This window comes from Loxodonta africana, chromosome 11 (assembly GCF_030014295.1).
Source record: "Loxodonta africana isolate mLoxAfr1 chromosome 11, mLoxAfr1.hap2, whole genome shotgun sequence".
Lineage (NCBI taxonomy): Eukaryota > Metazoa > Chordata > Mammalia > Proboscidea > Elephantidae > Loxodonta > Loxodonta africana.
In genome coordinates this window covers 8,772,098-8,788,502 of record NC_087352.1, presented here as the reverse complement: position 1 = coordinate 8,788,502, position 16,405 = coordinate 8,772,098, and the positions used below count along the sequence as shown (strand labels likewise).

The window sequence follows — 16,405 nt, the reverse complement described above, 5'->3', positions numbered from 1 at the left end:
CTCCAGCTCTGGGCAGGGCGGATGAAGGGCAGTTGCCTGGCTTTGAGAGATGGGGAAGAAAGAGAACTGTGACTGCCAGCCCCCCAAGTGGACATCCCACCAGCTCTCCTATGTGACCTTGCCCTGATTTCTTTTGCTTTGAACCTCCACAGTGTTAGTCGGGCCAGATTCTTCCACCCAGATCCCCCACAGCTGCAGAGCTAGTGTTTGATCATTAGAATCAGGTTTCAGGTCCATGCCCTAGCTTCAAACAACTCTTTCTGCCTGCTAATGGAAAGTTTGGAGGTTCAAGTTCACCCAGAGACATCTAGGGAAAAGGTCCTGGCAATCTGCTTCCAAAAGATGAGTCACTGAAAATCCTCTGGACCAGCACTACTCTGACACACATGGGGTTGCCAGTAAGTCGAGTCAAACTGGTTTGGTTTTTTGGAATACTATTAACAACTATCATGAGGTAAGAGGTGATGATGATGATCATGAGGTAAGAGGTGATGATGATGATCATGATTTTACAAGTGAGAAAAAATCAGGCAGGAAGAGGTAACTTGCCCCAGGTCACCCAACCAGTGTCATGAGGTTAGAGGTGATGATGATGATCATGATTTTACAAGTGAGAAAAAATCAGGCAGGAAGAGGTAACTTGCCCCAGGTCACCCAACCAGTGTCATGAGGTTAGAGGTGATGATGATGATCATGATTTTACAAGTGAGAAAAAATCAGGCAGGAAGAGGTAACTTGCCCCAGGTCACCCAACCAGTCAGTGGCAGAGGTGGGATTTTAACCCAGGGAGCCTGTCTCCAAAAAGCAGGCTCTTAACCAGTGTCCTGTCCTGCATTTAAACCAGCTTCTTGCAACCTGGACATTGAAAGTTTAGGTCAATTATAGAGGCCCTGTTGATCAGCCTGATGTGCAAGTTAGTCCCAAAGATGGTATGATTTTATTTACCAATAGTTTTGTATCTAATCCAGCAATATTTTTCTTTTCTTACTATATGCACATATAAGTGTGAGTGTATGAATGTGTGAGTGTTTGTATTTCCTGCAACACTCAATGAATCATCTTTCTTGTCTTTCTTTTGGTTCCCACTTCAATGAGTTAAATATATTTTGACTCATGCTTATTGCCTTGTTGTTTTTGTTGACAGCCATAGAGTCAATTCTTCACTGTAGGTGACCCCATGTGATAGCGTAGAACTGACCCATAGGAGCCGATTGCCAGGTCTTTCTCTCGAGGAGCTGCTAAGTGGGTTTGAACCACCCACCTTTCAGTTAGCATCCGAGTGATTAACCATTGTATCACCAGGGCTCCTTGCTCATTGTTTTAGATTTCTAGGCATGCCATAGCAAAATACCCCAAAGTGGGGGCTTTAAAGAACACAATTTTTTTCCCCCCATCATTCTGGAGGATAGAAGTTTGAATTCAGGGTGTTTAAAGGGCTATGCACAGTCTGTCTGCTCTAGGGAAAGGTCCTTCCTTGTCTCTCCCAGCACGTGGTAGTCCCAGGTGTTTCTTGGTCTTCCTTGGTGTGTAGACACGTCCTCAAGTGGCTGTCCTCCTCCGTGTGTCTCTGTGCATGTCTGTTCTCCTCTTTTCTAAGGACAGCACTCAGATTAGATTAGGGTTCAACTTACTCCAGTAAGATCTCTTTAGCTTAACTGACAATATCTTAAACAAGGAACTCATTTTCAAACAAAGTCACACTCATAGTTACCAGGGTTAGAATGTCAACACACCTTCTTGGGGGACCCAATTCAATCCATAATACTCACTATCTTTTCCTAGGACAATTTATTTTTTAACATAATGTTAAAGACAATGTAAATTTCGAGTCCCATGAGGTTAAGGATCTTACTTGTAACAGGCACTTAAATAAAAAAATTGTATCTGTTACTGTGGAGTCAACTCCAACTCATGGTGACTCCATGTGTGTTGGAGAAAAGCTGCCCTTCAAAGGGTTTGCGATGACTGATTTTTCAGAAGTAGATTACTAGATTTTTCTTTTGAGACACCTATTGCTAGATCTTTCTTTTGAGGCACCCCAATCTTTTGGTTAGTAGCCAAGCACATATACTATTTGCACCACACAGGGACTCACCTCAATAACTATTTAAAAGATGAATGAATAAGTCCCAAAGCTCATGCCCCTTACCCAAGTTTTTTGTCTCCAAATGTCAATCCTCACTCTATGCTTCTTTCTCAGCCTATGGGGGCAACAGTAATGGAGAAGACTGTGTCTTCCCTTTCCTTCACAAGAAAACCCAGCCCTAGCACTGTCTGGAGGGTGAGGAGCAGAAAGGGAGCCCCTGATGTGGGACCACCGCAAGTCATGATCATGATGAAAACAAGCCTTGGAGTTATTGTTCAGATGCAAGTAATGAGTTAAAAACAGAGGGGCAAAAACAACCTAAAAGTCCATCAACGGATGAATGGGTAAACAAAATCTGATACATACACACCATGAAATAATACTCTCCATAAAGAGAAATAAAGTCCTGATGCTCAACTACTAACCCTAAGGTCGATGGTTTAAACCTATCAGCCATTATGTGGAAGAAAGATCTGATGATCTGCTCTCTTAAAAATTATAGCCTAGGTATCCCTAGGGGAAGTTCTTCTCCATCCAATAAGGTAACTACAAGTTGGTTTGTTGGTTTGTTATTGTCTTAGCTTGCTAGTGGTTCTAATACAGAAATACCACAAGTGGGTGATTTTAAAGAACAGAAATATATTTTCTCATGTGTAAGGAGGCTAGAAGTCCAAATTCAGTGTGACATTTCTGGGGAAGACTCTCTGCTTTTTGGGGAGAAGTTCTATTTCAGTTCCTGTAACTCTGGCTTTCCTTGATTCCTTGGTGATCTCCATGTGGCATGTATCTTCCCCTCTGTTTGCACTCATTTCTCTGTGCCTAATCTGCACTTTTTATAACTCAAAAGAGAGTAGGTTTAAGATACACCCTATACTTTCATTGTTGTTGTTAAGTGCCATCAAATCAGTTCTGACTCAAAGTGACCCTATGCACAACAGAAGGAAACACTGCCATCCTCACAACTGTCACTACGATTGAGCCCATTGTTGCAGCCACTATGTCAATATATTTTGTTGAGGGTCTTCCTCTTTTTCCCTGACCTTCTACTTTACCAAACATGATGTCCTTCTCCAGGGACAGATTCCCCCTGATAAGATGTCCAAAGTATGTGAGACATAGTCTTGCCATCCTTGCTTCTAAGGAGCGTTCTAAGCTACACTGACATGGCTTCATTAACATAAGAAAGAAAACTCTATTCAGAATGGGGTCACGCCCACGGGTATGCTATTGTTGTGTGCCACTGAGTTGATTCCAACTCCTAGCAACTCTATAAGACAGAGTAGAGCTGCCCCAAGCTTGAAATCTGTATGGAAACAGGCTGCCACTCTTTCTTCCATGGAATGGCTGGTGGATTCGAAATGTCCACTTTTTGGTTAGCAGCCGAATGCTTAACCACTGTGCCATCAGGGCTTCTCCATAAAGATCACGGCCTAGAAAACTCTATGGAATAGTTCTACTCTGCAACACAGGGGGTCGCTATGAGTTGGAATGGACTTGACAACACACAACAGCAACAAAACAGATAACAGTGGTTGTCCGTGTAACTGATGATGAAAGAAAGGAATGAACAAATGAATGAACTCACAAACTACTGATTAGTATATCAACTAATGAACAAATGACCAAATTCATAAAAAGAAAATCAACAATTGCCACCCTTTTTCTGTCTCCCTAGTTCTGAGTGAGCTGTACTATGGACCCAAGTGTTGTCTTTCTCTTCTTATTCAGGGGCAGATACACAACATGTACATCAGCAGAGGGCATGCGCTCCAATGCCCGTGCTGTTCCCTGCCCTAGGACTACGATGTGGATAGGCAGTGAGCATATTGTTGTCTGTCACGCAGAAGCATCTCCTTCTTTTCAGGGCATCTGTGCCCAAGAGTACCATTGAAAGAACTTGCTGGAGTTATGTGTGGAGGTAGGGAGGAGAAGGGCAGAATTTGGGAGAAGGGTTAAAAATGAATCAAAGGGTCATTGTTGAAAGGCTGGATGAAAGCAAGCCAACAGGGAAATCTGGGGAGGAAAAGGGAAACTATGTAAGGGGAGTGTGTTGATGGAAAAGGTCCTGGGTAGTACACATTGTCTGTGCTCCGCTACTAATAGAAAGGTTGGTGGTTGAAGCCAACCCAGCAGCACTGCAGAAGACCTGACAATTTGCTCCCATAAACATTACCCAAAAAATCTATTTTCCTAGAGCCCATTCCATCTCACAGAGACCCTATGGGACAGAATTGAAATGCCTGATAGGGTTTCCAAGGCTGTAATCATTATGAGAGTGGACTGCCAATCTTTCTCCCACAGAGTCCACAGGGTGGCTAGTGGGTTCAAACCACCAAACTTTTGATTAGCAGCCCAATGCTTGTAACCACTGTGCCACCAGGGCTCCTCCATTAAGATAACAGCCATTGAAGATCCTGTTGAGCACAGTCCTACGCTGACACACATTAAGTCACCATGAGTCAGAGTCAACTCAATGGCAACAAGTTTTTTTTTTTTTTTTTTTTTATGAGAAAGGCACAAAATGATACTACAGAAGACCCTTCCAACATGCTGAGTGATTTTCAGGAGGAAGGGGCTTTCTTTGTAGGTACTAGTGTTTCATCTTTCGGGAAGTTCAAGCAGAACTTAGACTGCCCTGCGAAAGGGGGCCATTATAGAGGGAAATTGGACCCTCAAATAACATTATTTTAGACAGCCAGCTTCTCACTGAGAATGTAGCCTTTGATTCATATTTACTTCCAACAGCCACTGAAATAATGTTTTCTATCTTTGGTCTTAGAGGGAAGTTTTCCTTGTGTGTTGCTGTTTCTGAACCGGGCAGTCCTGTATAGCAGTTGTATCACCATGAAGGAGCTGCACCACAAATTCTGGTATGCCATCACTGGCGTTTATGACCATGACTACCACAGGAGTTTTTATCTCTGCTAACATGGGTAAAGTAAAGAGCAGGATGATGGGGTAGCCATGGGTGGTGATCAAGGGATTGGAGGCCTCTCACCCTCTCTTGCTCCCCAACATTGGGATCGTCTTTGAAATATCGCTGGTGACCTCTTCAAAGCTCTCTATTAGAGTGAGGGGTTTGGGTGGATTGGACAGACTGATGAGAAGGTTGATGAGATGCCACTGTTTGCAGAGTAGAGACGGATTTGGTGTCTATATGGAAGGCTGACTCATTAGGGAAGCAACTCTTTTTGTTTAATATAATTCATTTTATTTTTGTTTTTGTGGTTGAGAATACACACAGCAGTATATACACCAATTCAACAAATTCTGTATGCAGAATTCAGTGACATTGATTACATTCTCGGAGTTGTACAATCATTCTCACCCACCTTTCCCTAGTTGTTCCTCCCCAACTTAGCATGAATTCACTGGGCAACAACTCTTATGTGTCTTGTATCTCTATTTTTTAATTTTATTGAAAATATACACAGCATAACATACATCCATTCATCAGTTTCCACACATACAGTTAAACGACATTGGTTACATTCTTCACATTGTGTCATCTTTCTTGCCATCTCTACACATACTGTTTTACCACCATTGACTTAGACTCACTATCCCCTAAACTTCTCACCTATGCTTTAGGGTTCCTGTTGACAATTTGATCTCATACAGTTAATTCCTTAAAAGAATGCAGTGCTTATGGTGAACACCTTTACTAACTTAGCTGAACTGTTGTTTAGTTTAAAGATGACTTCAGGGGATATTTTTGGTTCATGGTTTGAAAATTTTCTCAGAGCAATAGATTTGGGGGTTCCTCTGGTCTCAATAGGTCTAATAAATCCACATTCTTTATGAATTTAAACTTCTGTTCCACATTTTCCCCTTAAGTTCAGGGTTCAGGTGCTCATTACTTCATCAAAATGCTTAGTAACGGTAGCTGGGCACCACCTAGGTCTTCTGGTCTCATAGCTAAGGATGTGTATTAACTCTTAAGTGTTTTATCTTTATCAGTCCAGTTACTAACACCAAACCAAAAATAAACCTGTTTTAATTGAATCAACTCATGGTGATCACATGTGTTGTAAAACTGAGCTCCATAGTGTTTTCTTGGTTGCAATCTTCATGGAAGCAGATTTCCAGGCCTTTCTTCCATGGTGCCAGTGGGTGTGTTTGAACCACTAACCCTTCAGGTTGTAGCCGAACACAAATCATTTTCACCAACCAGGGATCAGTGCCTAGCACAATGCCAGGCATATAGAAAGTGCCTAGGAAATGTTTAAGGAGCCCTGGTGACACAGCGGTTAAGTGCTAGACTGCTAACCTTAAGGTAAACCATTGAAACCACCAGCTGTTCGGCAGGAGAAAGATGTGTCAGTCTGCTTCTGTAAAGATTACAGCCTTCTAAACCCTATGTGGCAGTTCTACTCTGTCGTATAGGGTCACTGTGAGTTGGAATAGACTTGAAGACAACGTGTATCATGCCTCATCCCTACTCACACCCCGGAAATATTTCTGCTAAAATCTTATTGCTTTTGGGTAAATGTAAGCATGTTTGGTTTTTCTCAACTTTCTACCCCCACCTCTTCCACCTTTTCTTGGAAGTAATTTTACAGAAACAGATAGACAGGGCTATCTTCCATGGCACCACTTGGTCAGTTCGAACTACCAACCTTTAGGTAAGCAGTCAAGCTCAAACCATTTGCACCACCCACTTGAATTCTACTTCCCCACAGTATGCAAAAGGAACACAATTTTTGCTGACAATAGACCTTCAGCAAAAAGTTATCATTATCAAAATAAAGTATTAATAAAAAAAAAATCACAAATGGGCAAATATTGTATGATCCCAATTATAGGAACTACCTAGAATAGTTAAGACTTTACAGACCCAAGTATATTAGTGTCTAGCAGGGCTGAGTGGAAGCGAGGGGGAAAGAAAGATGGAAAACTTAGGGGACACTGAGTTTCTGTTGGGGAGGTGGAAAAAATGGGGAATGATTCATGCTGATGGCTGAAGAACATGATGAACCCATTTAATATCACTTAATTGTACATGTAAAGATGGTTGAAATGGCTCATGTTTTGCTACTCATTGTTCACCACAATTAAAAGAAAAAGGAAAAAATATTTTAAAATACAGATAAAGTCAAAACAGTATATGGAACTTAAAAAAATAAAGAGTTCATGCTGTATAATTTCATTTATATGAAATACATAAGAATAGAAAATGATCTATGCAGTTAAATATCAGAGTAGTGGTTACCCTTGAGAGTATTAACAGAGATGGGGTAAAGGAGACAAACGTAATGTATCTTTAATTGTTTCATTAATGCATTTTTAACATTAAATACATATTTGAATACTTTAAATACATACCAGAATTTAGTTTTAGGTTGAGAGAAGGTGAATAGATTAGTGTCATAATATATTTTCAAGGTGGAATTTAAAGGTATTAAATACCTTGACACTGTGATCAGTTTCTAAAAGTATGCTGTAATTTATAGGTTAAAGTCTAAGAGAAGAAGCAACCTAAGAGCCCGTCAACAGATGAATGGATAAACAAATTATGTTACATATGCATAATGAAATGATAAAAACAACGATGGATGCACAAAACATCTTACGACATGTATTAATCTGGAGGGCATTATGCTGAGTGAAATTAGTCAATCACAAAAGGACAAATACTGGGAACACTATTATGAAAACCAAAAAAAAGTTTTACACACAGAAAAAAAACTTTGATGGTTGCTAGGAATCGGAGGGGTGGGAAGCAGAAATCACCAACTACATAGTAATGAAGTGTCAACTTTGTTGAAGGGAAAGACAACACACAATATGGGGAAAGTTAGCACAATTTGACCAAGGCAAAGTCATAGAAGCTTCCTAGACATATCCAAAAACCTTAGGGACTGAGTTACTGGGGCTAAGGGCTGGGGACCGTGGTCTCGGGTGATATCTATGTCAATTGGCATAACATAGTTCATAAAGAAAATGTTCTACTTCCTACTTTTGTGAGTAGTGTCTGGGGTCCTAAAAGCTTTTGAGTGGCCAACTAAGATGCACCTATTGGTCTCAGCACATTCAGAACAAAGAAGAAGGAAGGAAACCAAAGACACAACAAAGTATCAGTCCAAAGACTAACAGACCATATGAACCACAGGCTCTACTAGCCTGAACCTAGAAGAACTAGATGGTGCCCGGCTACCACCACTGACTGCTCTGACAGAGATCACAACAGAGGGTCAGAGGCAGAGCAGGAGAAAAATGTAGAGCAAAATTCAAATTCACAAAAAAAGACCAGACTGACTGGTCTGGTGGTGACTGGAGGGAACGCCGAAATTGTGGTCCTAGGACACTTCACCAACTCAGACATGACTTAACTCCTGAAGTACACCTTTCAGCCAAAGATTAGACAGGCTTATGAAACAAACAATAACACACATGAGGAATATGATTCTTAGCCCAATCAAGCATTGTTACCAAATGGGCAACACCTGCCCAAAAGCAAATACAAGAAGGCAGGAAGGGACAGAAGACTGAATGAATGGACAGTGAGAACCCAGGGTGAAAAAGGCAAGGGGGAGAGTGCTGACACATTGTGGGGATTGTAACAAATGTCACAAAACCATTTGTGTATAAATTTGTTGAAAGAAAAACTAAATTGTGCCGTAAACTTTCACCTAAAACAATGAAATTTTAAAAAAGAGAGAGAAAACGAGAAAAACTGCATGTTAATCTGAAATCATCTCAAAATAAAATGTTAAAATTTTTTTTTAAAAAAAGCTAAGAGAAAATTAACGCTCAACCTGCAAAAATAAATTCATAAATCCAACCCTAAAATATATCCATTATAATATTTAACAAAAATACTAATTGATTCCACCAAAGTCAAATGTTGTTTTACAATATTGAAGAGTACAGCCAAAATCCTCCTTAGAAGCAAGGTTGGTGAGACTTTGGTTTACGTACTTTGGACATGTTATCAGGAAGGACCAGTCCCTGGAGAAGGACATCATGCTTGGAGAAATAGAGGGTCAGCAAAAAAGAGGAAGACCCTCAACAAGATGGATTGACACAGTGACTAGAACAATGGGCTGAAACACAACAAGGATTGTGAGGATGGTGCAGGAATTGGCAGCATTTTGTTCTGTTGTGCATTGAGTCGCTATAAGTCAGAACCAACTCAATGGCCCCTAACAGCAACAACACATTCAGCTGGATATATTTTTCAAGGAATACAATACAGATAAAACGGAAAGATAAAAGTAGAAAAATGAAAAATCATCCTGTGTAATTTTGACCAACTGATAAGTTGGCACAGCAATATAAAAGTCAGATAAAATCAAGTTAAAGCAGTTTACCATTGTTGTAATTAGTGTCATTTTTACATTTCTTACATGGCAAATTTCTGGTATTATTACTGAATGAATTAGAAACATAATCTGGCCAATATGCACACATACCCACATACACACGTATTTACGTATATATCAATGTGTGCATGCGTGTGTGCACCAGGGCTCTTGTAATATGATTGTTTTATATGTGCTTGGATTTTTGTGTGATGAATAAAAAAACAACTGAACCTTGTGCAAAAACACACAATTAGGAATTTCTGATAAGACGAGAGGATTTCGTCTTCCTTATAAAAAAATAATAATAATAAATAAAAAATATTTATTTATTTATTATCCAGGCAAAGCAGAACCTATAGATACTGGAGTCATGGCTCATGAGAACCAAGGGGCTGACAGTTGGGAAACACGCAGAAGTCAGTGCACCTGCGTTCTCCATCCTCCAACTGGACTGATTAAAAACACCCATAAAAACTTGAAAGATGCAGGAGAGTGTGTAAAAGGATACAAAAGTGCTCACTAAGACAATGATGGTTTGGGTGGCTCTGGTCTCAGGAGAGGATCTGAGGGAGACGTTCTCACGAATGTTTTGGGCCCGCTGCTTGTGTCTATACAGGATGAAAACCATGGAGCTGCTGGCCCACAGCATGAGTCCCAAAGACAAAATATCAGGGAATGATAACAATGTTGCAAAAAGTGAGGATGTTGTTTTGACATTATTGTCTGAAGAACAGTAACCATCGTCTTTTTGTTAGTGATGGTTTCATTGCTACAATTGCTAGTCACATATATAGGAATAATGATATTCACCAGCATGTGCAGGATCCAGCACAGGAAAATGGAGAAGCCCATGTACTTGGGAGCTTTCACCTTAGACTCTGTCCCCCTGGAGTTTCTGGGGCTGATGGTGGTGGCCTGAAAGATGCTCAAGAGACAGGTGCTGCCAGTGTACACACCCCTGCCCACTCTGTGAACATAGAAAAGAAATTTGCATCCTAAATCACCAAGGAAATCTTTCCACCCAAAAGCTGCCATGGTCCCTGGAATTCCTCTAGACAGAATGACTACGGGGTTTGCTTCAGTCAGGTGCCTGAGAATCAAGTCTGTGGACCTTAACCTGCACCTGGCTAAGTAGAGGAAGTTAAAATGGGTTATAATGGCAAAGAAGAGAGAAATTCCCCAGGATACCAACTGTAGTCTGTAATAAGAGGATCATTGCTATTGTCAAATCCCTGGACTCCATTTCATCATTTCCCAGTGACTTGTATTTGTCTTCAGAGCCAGAGGGTCCTGTGTGGAAATATGAAACATGGGCCACATGTGTCATGTCAACTGAAATCTACTATATTCCACCTACAATTAATTTTGACTTAGAAACATTGACTTAAAGTTTTTCTTTCATTAAGAAGTTTCCAATAGTTGAATGAATAACCTTTAAAAAGCACTTGAATTGTAAGCTATGAAGATCCTACATGTGGTAACTTCTTTATTTTTCGCCAATCTATGAGACAGGCACTACTATTATTTTTATTACAAAGAAAAGGAGAACTTAGGTGCAGAGAGGTTAAGCTGCTTGTCTGAATTTACATGCTGGTTCAGGAAAGACTGGGAACTTGAATCTGGCTGAGCTGGTTGCAAATACAGAGCATCTGATCACAATGCTCCACTAATCAAGCGCGAAAAATGTTGTGGCAATGGAGGTGTCTGACTTTCTCTAACTTCATGAGGGAGAAGAATCACCATCAGCACCAACCTGAAGCTGATTACTATGATGTGTAGGTCAGACATACCTCTCTCTCCAAATTTTTTACTAACTCTGACACCAGCCATCCCTCCCACAGCACTCTCTATTTCTCTGCTGTGTTGTATAGTTTGTTGTAATGGCCACACAGAGCTCACAGACCATACTCACAGATATGGGGTTTGTTGTGGAAGTAACAGTCTACAACTTGAGATCAGGATCAGGAAGCATGTAAGCATTCTTCCCTTCTCCAGTGCAGGACATTTCTCTCAACTCCACTCAGGCATTCAGGGCTCCATGCAGCCACCTCAGGACAGGCTCCTCTTGGCACTCAGTCCTCGGCCTTCATCCCTAGGCCTGGCCTCTGCCCAGCTTGGGCAAGTGTTACAAAGACATTTTAGCTCTGCTGATAAGTACCCAGAGGCACCTCACTCTGCCAGCAAGACTTCTACCTGAAGACTTTCAGCTCTTTCTCTCTGTGGGTCCACATGCCAACTTTAGCTAACTTGCTTAGTGGGCCAGGAAGTCCAGACAGCCATCTCCTATTGGTCTCCTCCTTCTGTTGCTGCCGTTTTTCTGCCACTGAATTTTGCCACGTTTGCCGTTGCCTCTCACTGTATCCAGTATCACAGCTCTGTCTCCTGAATTTAGGAGTTTCTCAGCACAGGGACCCTGGGTCCAAAAGATACACTCTTCTCCTGCCTCTTCTTCTTCAGTGCTAGTGAGGTCTCCCAGAGCCCCTGGAATTGGCTCCCTTTAAGCCTAGCAGCTTGGCAAAATTGACCAATCCCCTACAAGTGTTCCGAGCACCCTATTTGCATTAACAGCAGGCTGTCCAATCCCCTTGGTGGGCCACAGGTACCTTATTTGCATAGTACCACACAATCATTGTAGGAGCTACAAGACCATGGCGAGAAAGGCCATATATAAGTGTTTCATCTTATAGCACCAAGCTAGTTAATGTGTTCTTCCAATAATTCAGTTCCCTGTTTAGTTTTGTGTTGACATTTTGTCATTTTGACTTACATCGGTGATATTTTGTTTTATAATATTGGCTGTAACAAGTTTACACTGATGTTTAATAATATATTCCATAAGCCAAGATCAATTATGAATAAAATTTTAAAAATTTAATAAAATATAAATTCACTGATTACAGTAGAATAACAAAGGAACCTGCCTCATGAACAAGTTGGGTTTAAAGAATTCAAGATTGACTTACCATAAAAATGGTACCATAATGACACACAAGCTTTTATGCCAGGAACAAATTATAAAGGCACCTATCACAGGGCTAATGAGCAATCCAACATCATGCCCAAAACTATGGGACATGAAACACCAATAAGTGATAAAATATGGAGAGTAGAAACTAAAATATTGGTACTTTCATCTCGTGTACTCATCAGTTAGTGAATACATAAGTAAAGTAAAAGTATTATCAGGAAGGTGAGATATGTGAAAGATATTGACATATAAGACACATGCGGAAAATGAAATCTTTAAGGCAAGGTATCTTGTGCATTTTATAAATTGAAATGGTTGACTATTTTGTTTGAGATTAGAACACCTTTCAACTATAGAAAAAAAAAACAAGATACATTTGAACTTGATAGCTGCTGTGTGAAACCCATTATTACAAAATTACCTTTTTCTAAAATGCTGCTTCCCTAACTTCTAGAGGGAAAATACTCTCCCCATAATTGACAGATCATGGATATTTCCAGGAGAGACACAATTACTGTCCCCATTAATGCATCATACGCCAAATTTAGAGAAAACATTTCTATTCCAGCAGCAACGATTTCTGCACAGGATTTGATGATTCATGTAGATACATCCTGGTCTGTATTACAAGTTTGGAGGTGTTACTGACACACCTCTAGTAATCCTGAAAATGCTTATGGTTCCTGTGCAGTAGGTTCAACAGCAGCTTGGTTCAGAACCACAGCCTTTAAACACCTTCAGAATCAGGTTTCATGGTCACTAGGATTAAACACTAAAAATCATGATTCTTGAGGATGATGCTAAAAGACAATAGGAGCCATCAGAGACTGGAGTAGGGTCCATGGCCTCATCTCTCTGTTCTCATTCAGCTCAAGGCCAGAACTCAGTACTACTTTCTCTATGACACTGGGTCAGTTTTGAAATCAGAAGATTTCCTTATTCCAATACGATTGCTTACCCACACCCTGATAAACCTTCTCTTACAGATTCTGCCTCTCAGACTGAAATAGAAAATACCCAACTGCTTCCCACTGCCAGGACAGTGGACTCAGTGTGACAGTCATGACATCCAGGGCAAATGTCTGAGGGAGGCAGCCTGATGCTGAGGTCCTGGTATTTGATTCTGTGTCCTCTCCTCCTCGTAGAACTGAAATTACCATTTCACCTCCAGTGGCATTGGCCGTGCAGGCTTGGAGAGCTGACAACCTCTCTATAAAATATTTCCCCAGTTGCTAATTACCAAAACCAATTACAAGTTTCTAGTAAATATCTCCAAAGAGGCCATGGAAGTGTTTGTGAGAGGCTCTTTCTGTCCAGGATCCTGGAGACAGACATGGCCTCCCATGAAGGGAGCAGGAAATGCTGAAGTCTGACATGTGGGGAACATGAGTCTCTCTGGATTCTCTGCTCCCTTGAGAAGTTCCCCTGCCCAAATCTTTTCTCATCTTCAGCCCATGAGCTGCACCGTCATTTAAGTTATGAAGAGAAAAATGGAATCGGACAAAATACCTAAGGAATCTTAAAGAGGTACAAGTAAAGGAAGAAGATCATGCCATCCACTCATCCCATCTTAAACCTACTTTGGAATAACTAGTTTTTCAAGGTGTGTTATTTCACACAAAACTCAGGTATCAGCTGTGTCTATCTTCACCTGCTTAGAAACCTCGGTTCTGACCCTCATGATTTCCAAGTCCTTGGAAGTTTGAAGTTTTCCCAGGATTTTCTTCTAATTCCCAGGAATTGACACTCTCAGGACTCCATTTTATTAAAATTTTACTTCCCTGCAAAATCTACCTATGTCTGATACCAACCCAATAACAGAGCTTAGTCTTCCCTTTCTTATCTCCCAAAGACTCCAGTTTAAGAAATAAAAAACCCTTAGTGAACCATGTGGCCTTTGTGACAGACATCATAAGATGACACAGAGGAGAGATGGTGGAACACCCACAGAAAATAACAAACCCTTACAGTAATGGTTCTTCTCCCAAAGCCCCTCCTAGGCTCTGCCCATGAGAGCTGTCAGCTCTTTCCCCTTCCACCATGCAAGCAGTGTCCTCCTCAACCAGTCACTCTCTGCTGTCTCCCAAGTCCCCTCCCTGCTACAACATTACATATTCTTTCCCATTTTTATACTGGTAAATTTGTTCTCCAAGTTTATGCCTCACCTGCATATATATATAGACACACACACACACACACACATATATATATATACATTATATCACCCACTCATCTGTGAATTTATCATACTGTGGGGGTTTGTGTGTTGCTGTGATGCTGGAAGCTATGCCACCAGTATTCAAATATCAGCAGGGTCAACCAGGTGGACAGAGTTTCAGGTGGACTTCCAGACTAAGACAGGCTAGGAAGAAGGGCCCCACAGTCTATTTCTGAAAAGAATTGACCAGTGTAAACCTTATGAACAGCAGCAGAACATTGTCTGATATAGTGCTGGAAGATGAGCCCCTCTGATTGAAAGGCACTCAAAAGATGACTGGGGAAGAGCTGCCTCCTCAAAGTAGAGTCAACCTTAATGATGCAGATGGAGTGAAGCCTTCCGGACCTTCATTTGCTGATGTGGCATGACTCAAAATGAGAAGAAACAGCTGCAAATATCCATTAATAATCAGAATGTGGAATGTACAAAATATGACTCTAGGAAAATTGGAAATAGTAAAAAATGAAAAGGAATGCTTAAACATCAATATCCAAGGCATTAATGAGCTGAAATGGACTGGCATCGGCCATTCTGAATTGGACAGTCATATGGTCTACTATGTCAAGAAGGACAACTTGAAGAGGAATGGCATTGCATTCATCATCAAAAACAACATTTCGAGATCTATCCTGAAGTACAACACTGTCCATATAGGAAAATATCCATACACCTACAAGGAAGACCAGTTAATATGACTATTACTCAAATTTGCACACCAACCACTAAGGCTAAAGATGAAGAAATTGAACGTTTTTACCAACTTTTGCAGTCTGAAGTTGATCGAACATGCAATCAGGATGCACTGATAACTACTGGCGATTGGAATGTGAAAGTTGGAAACAAAGAAGAAGGCTCAGTAGTTGGAAACTATGGCCTTGGTGATAGAAAGGATGCCAGAGATCTCATGATGGAGTTTTCCAAGACCAACAACTTCTTCACTGCAAATGCCTTTTTTCGCCAACATGAACAGTGACTATACACATGGACCTGGCCAGATGGAATACACAGGACTCAAATCGACTACATCTGTAGAAAGAGATGATGGAAAAGCTCAATATCATCAGTCAGAATAAGGCCAGGGGCTGACTGCAGATCAGACCATCAATTACTCATATGCAAGTTCAAGTTGAAACTGAAGAAAATTAGAACAAGTCCACAAGAGCTAAAGTACAACCCTGAGAATATCCCACCTGAATTTAGAGACCATCTCAAGAATAGATTTGATGCATTGAACACTAGTGACCAAAGACCAGATGAGTTAAGAAACGACATCAAGTACATCATACATGAAGAAAGCAACAGGTCATTAAGTAGACAATAGAGAAAGAAAAGACCTAAGTGGATGACAGAAGTGACTATGAAGCTTGAAAGTCGAGTAGCTAAAGCAAAAGAAGTAAAAGAGCTGAACAAAAGATTTCAAAGGACAACTCAAGAAGACAAAGTAAAGTATTATGACATGTGCAAAGACCTGGAGATGGAAAACCAAAAGGGAAAAACATGCTCAGCATTCGTCAGGCTGAAAGATCTGAAGAAAAAATTTAAGCCTAGAGTTGCATTACTGAAGGATTCTACCAGAAAAATATTAAATGACGCAGGAAACATCAAAAGAAGATGAAAGTAATACACAGAGTCACTATACCAAAGAGAATTGGTTGACGTTGAACCACTTCAGGACACAGCATATGACCAGGAACCGATGGTAGAGAAGGAAGAAGTCCAAGCTGCACTGAAGGCATTGGCAAAAAGCAAGGCTCCGGGAATTGATGGAATACTGATTGAGATGTTTCAACAAATATATGCAGCACTGGAAGTGCTCACTTCTCTAT

The 16,405-nt window shown here is 40.8% G+C and overlaps 1 pseudogene; it reads right to left on the bottom strand.

Annotated features, from left to right (window-relative positions):
* Positions 1–9,607: 9,607 nt before the first annotated feature.
* LOC100673745 (vomeronasal type-1 receptor 4-like) lies at positions 9,608–11,455 on the bottom strand (annotated as a pseudogene).
* Between the last annotated feature and the right edge of the window lie 4,950 nt (positions 11,456–16,405).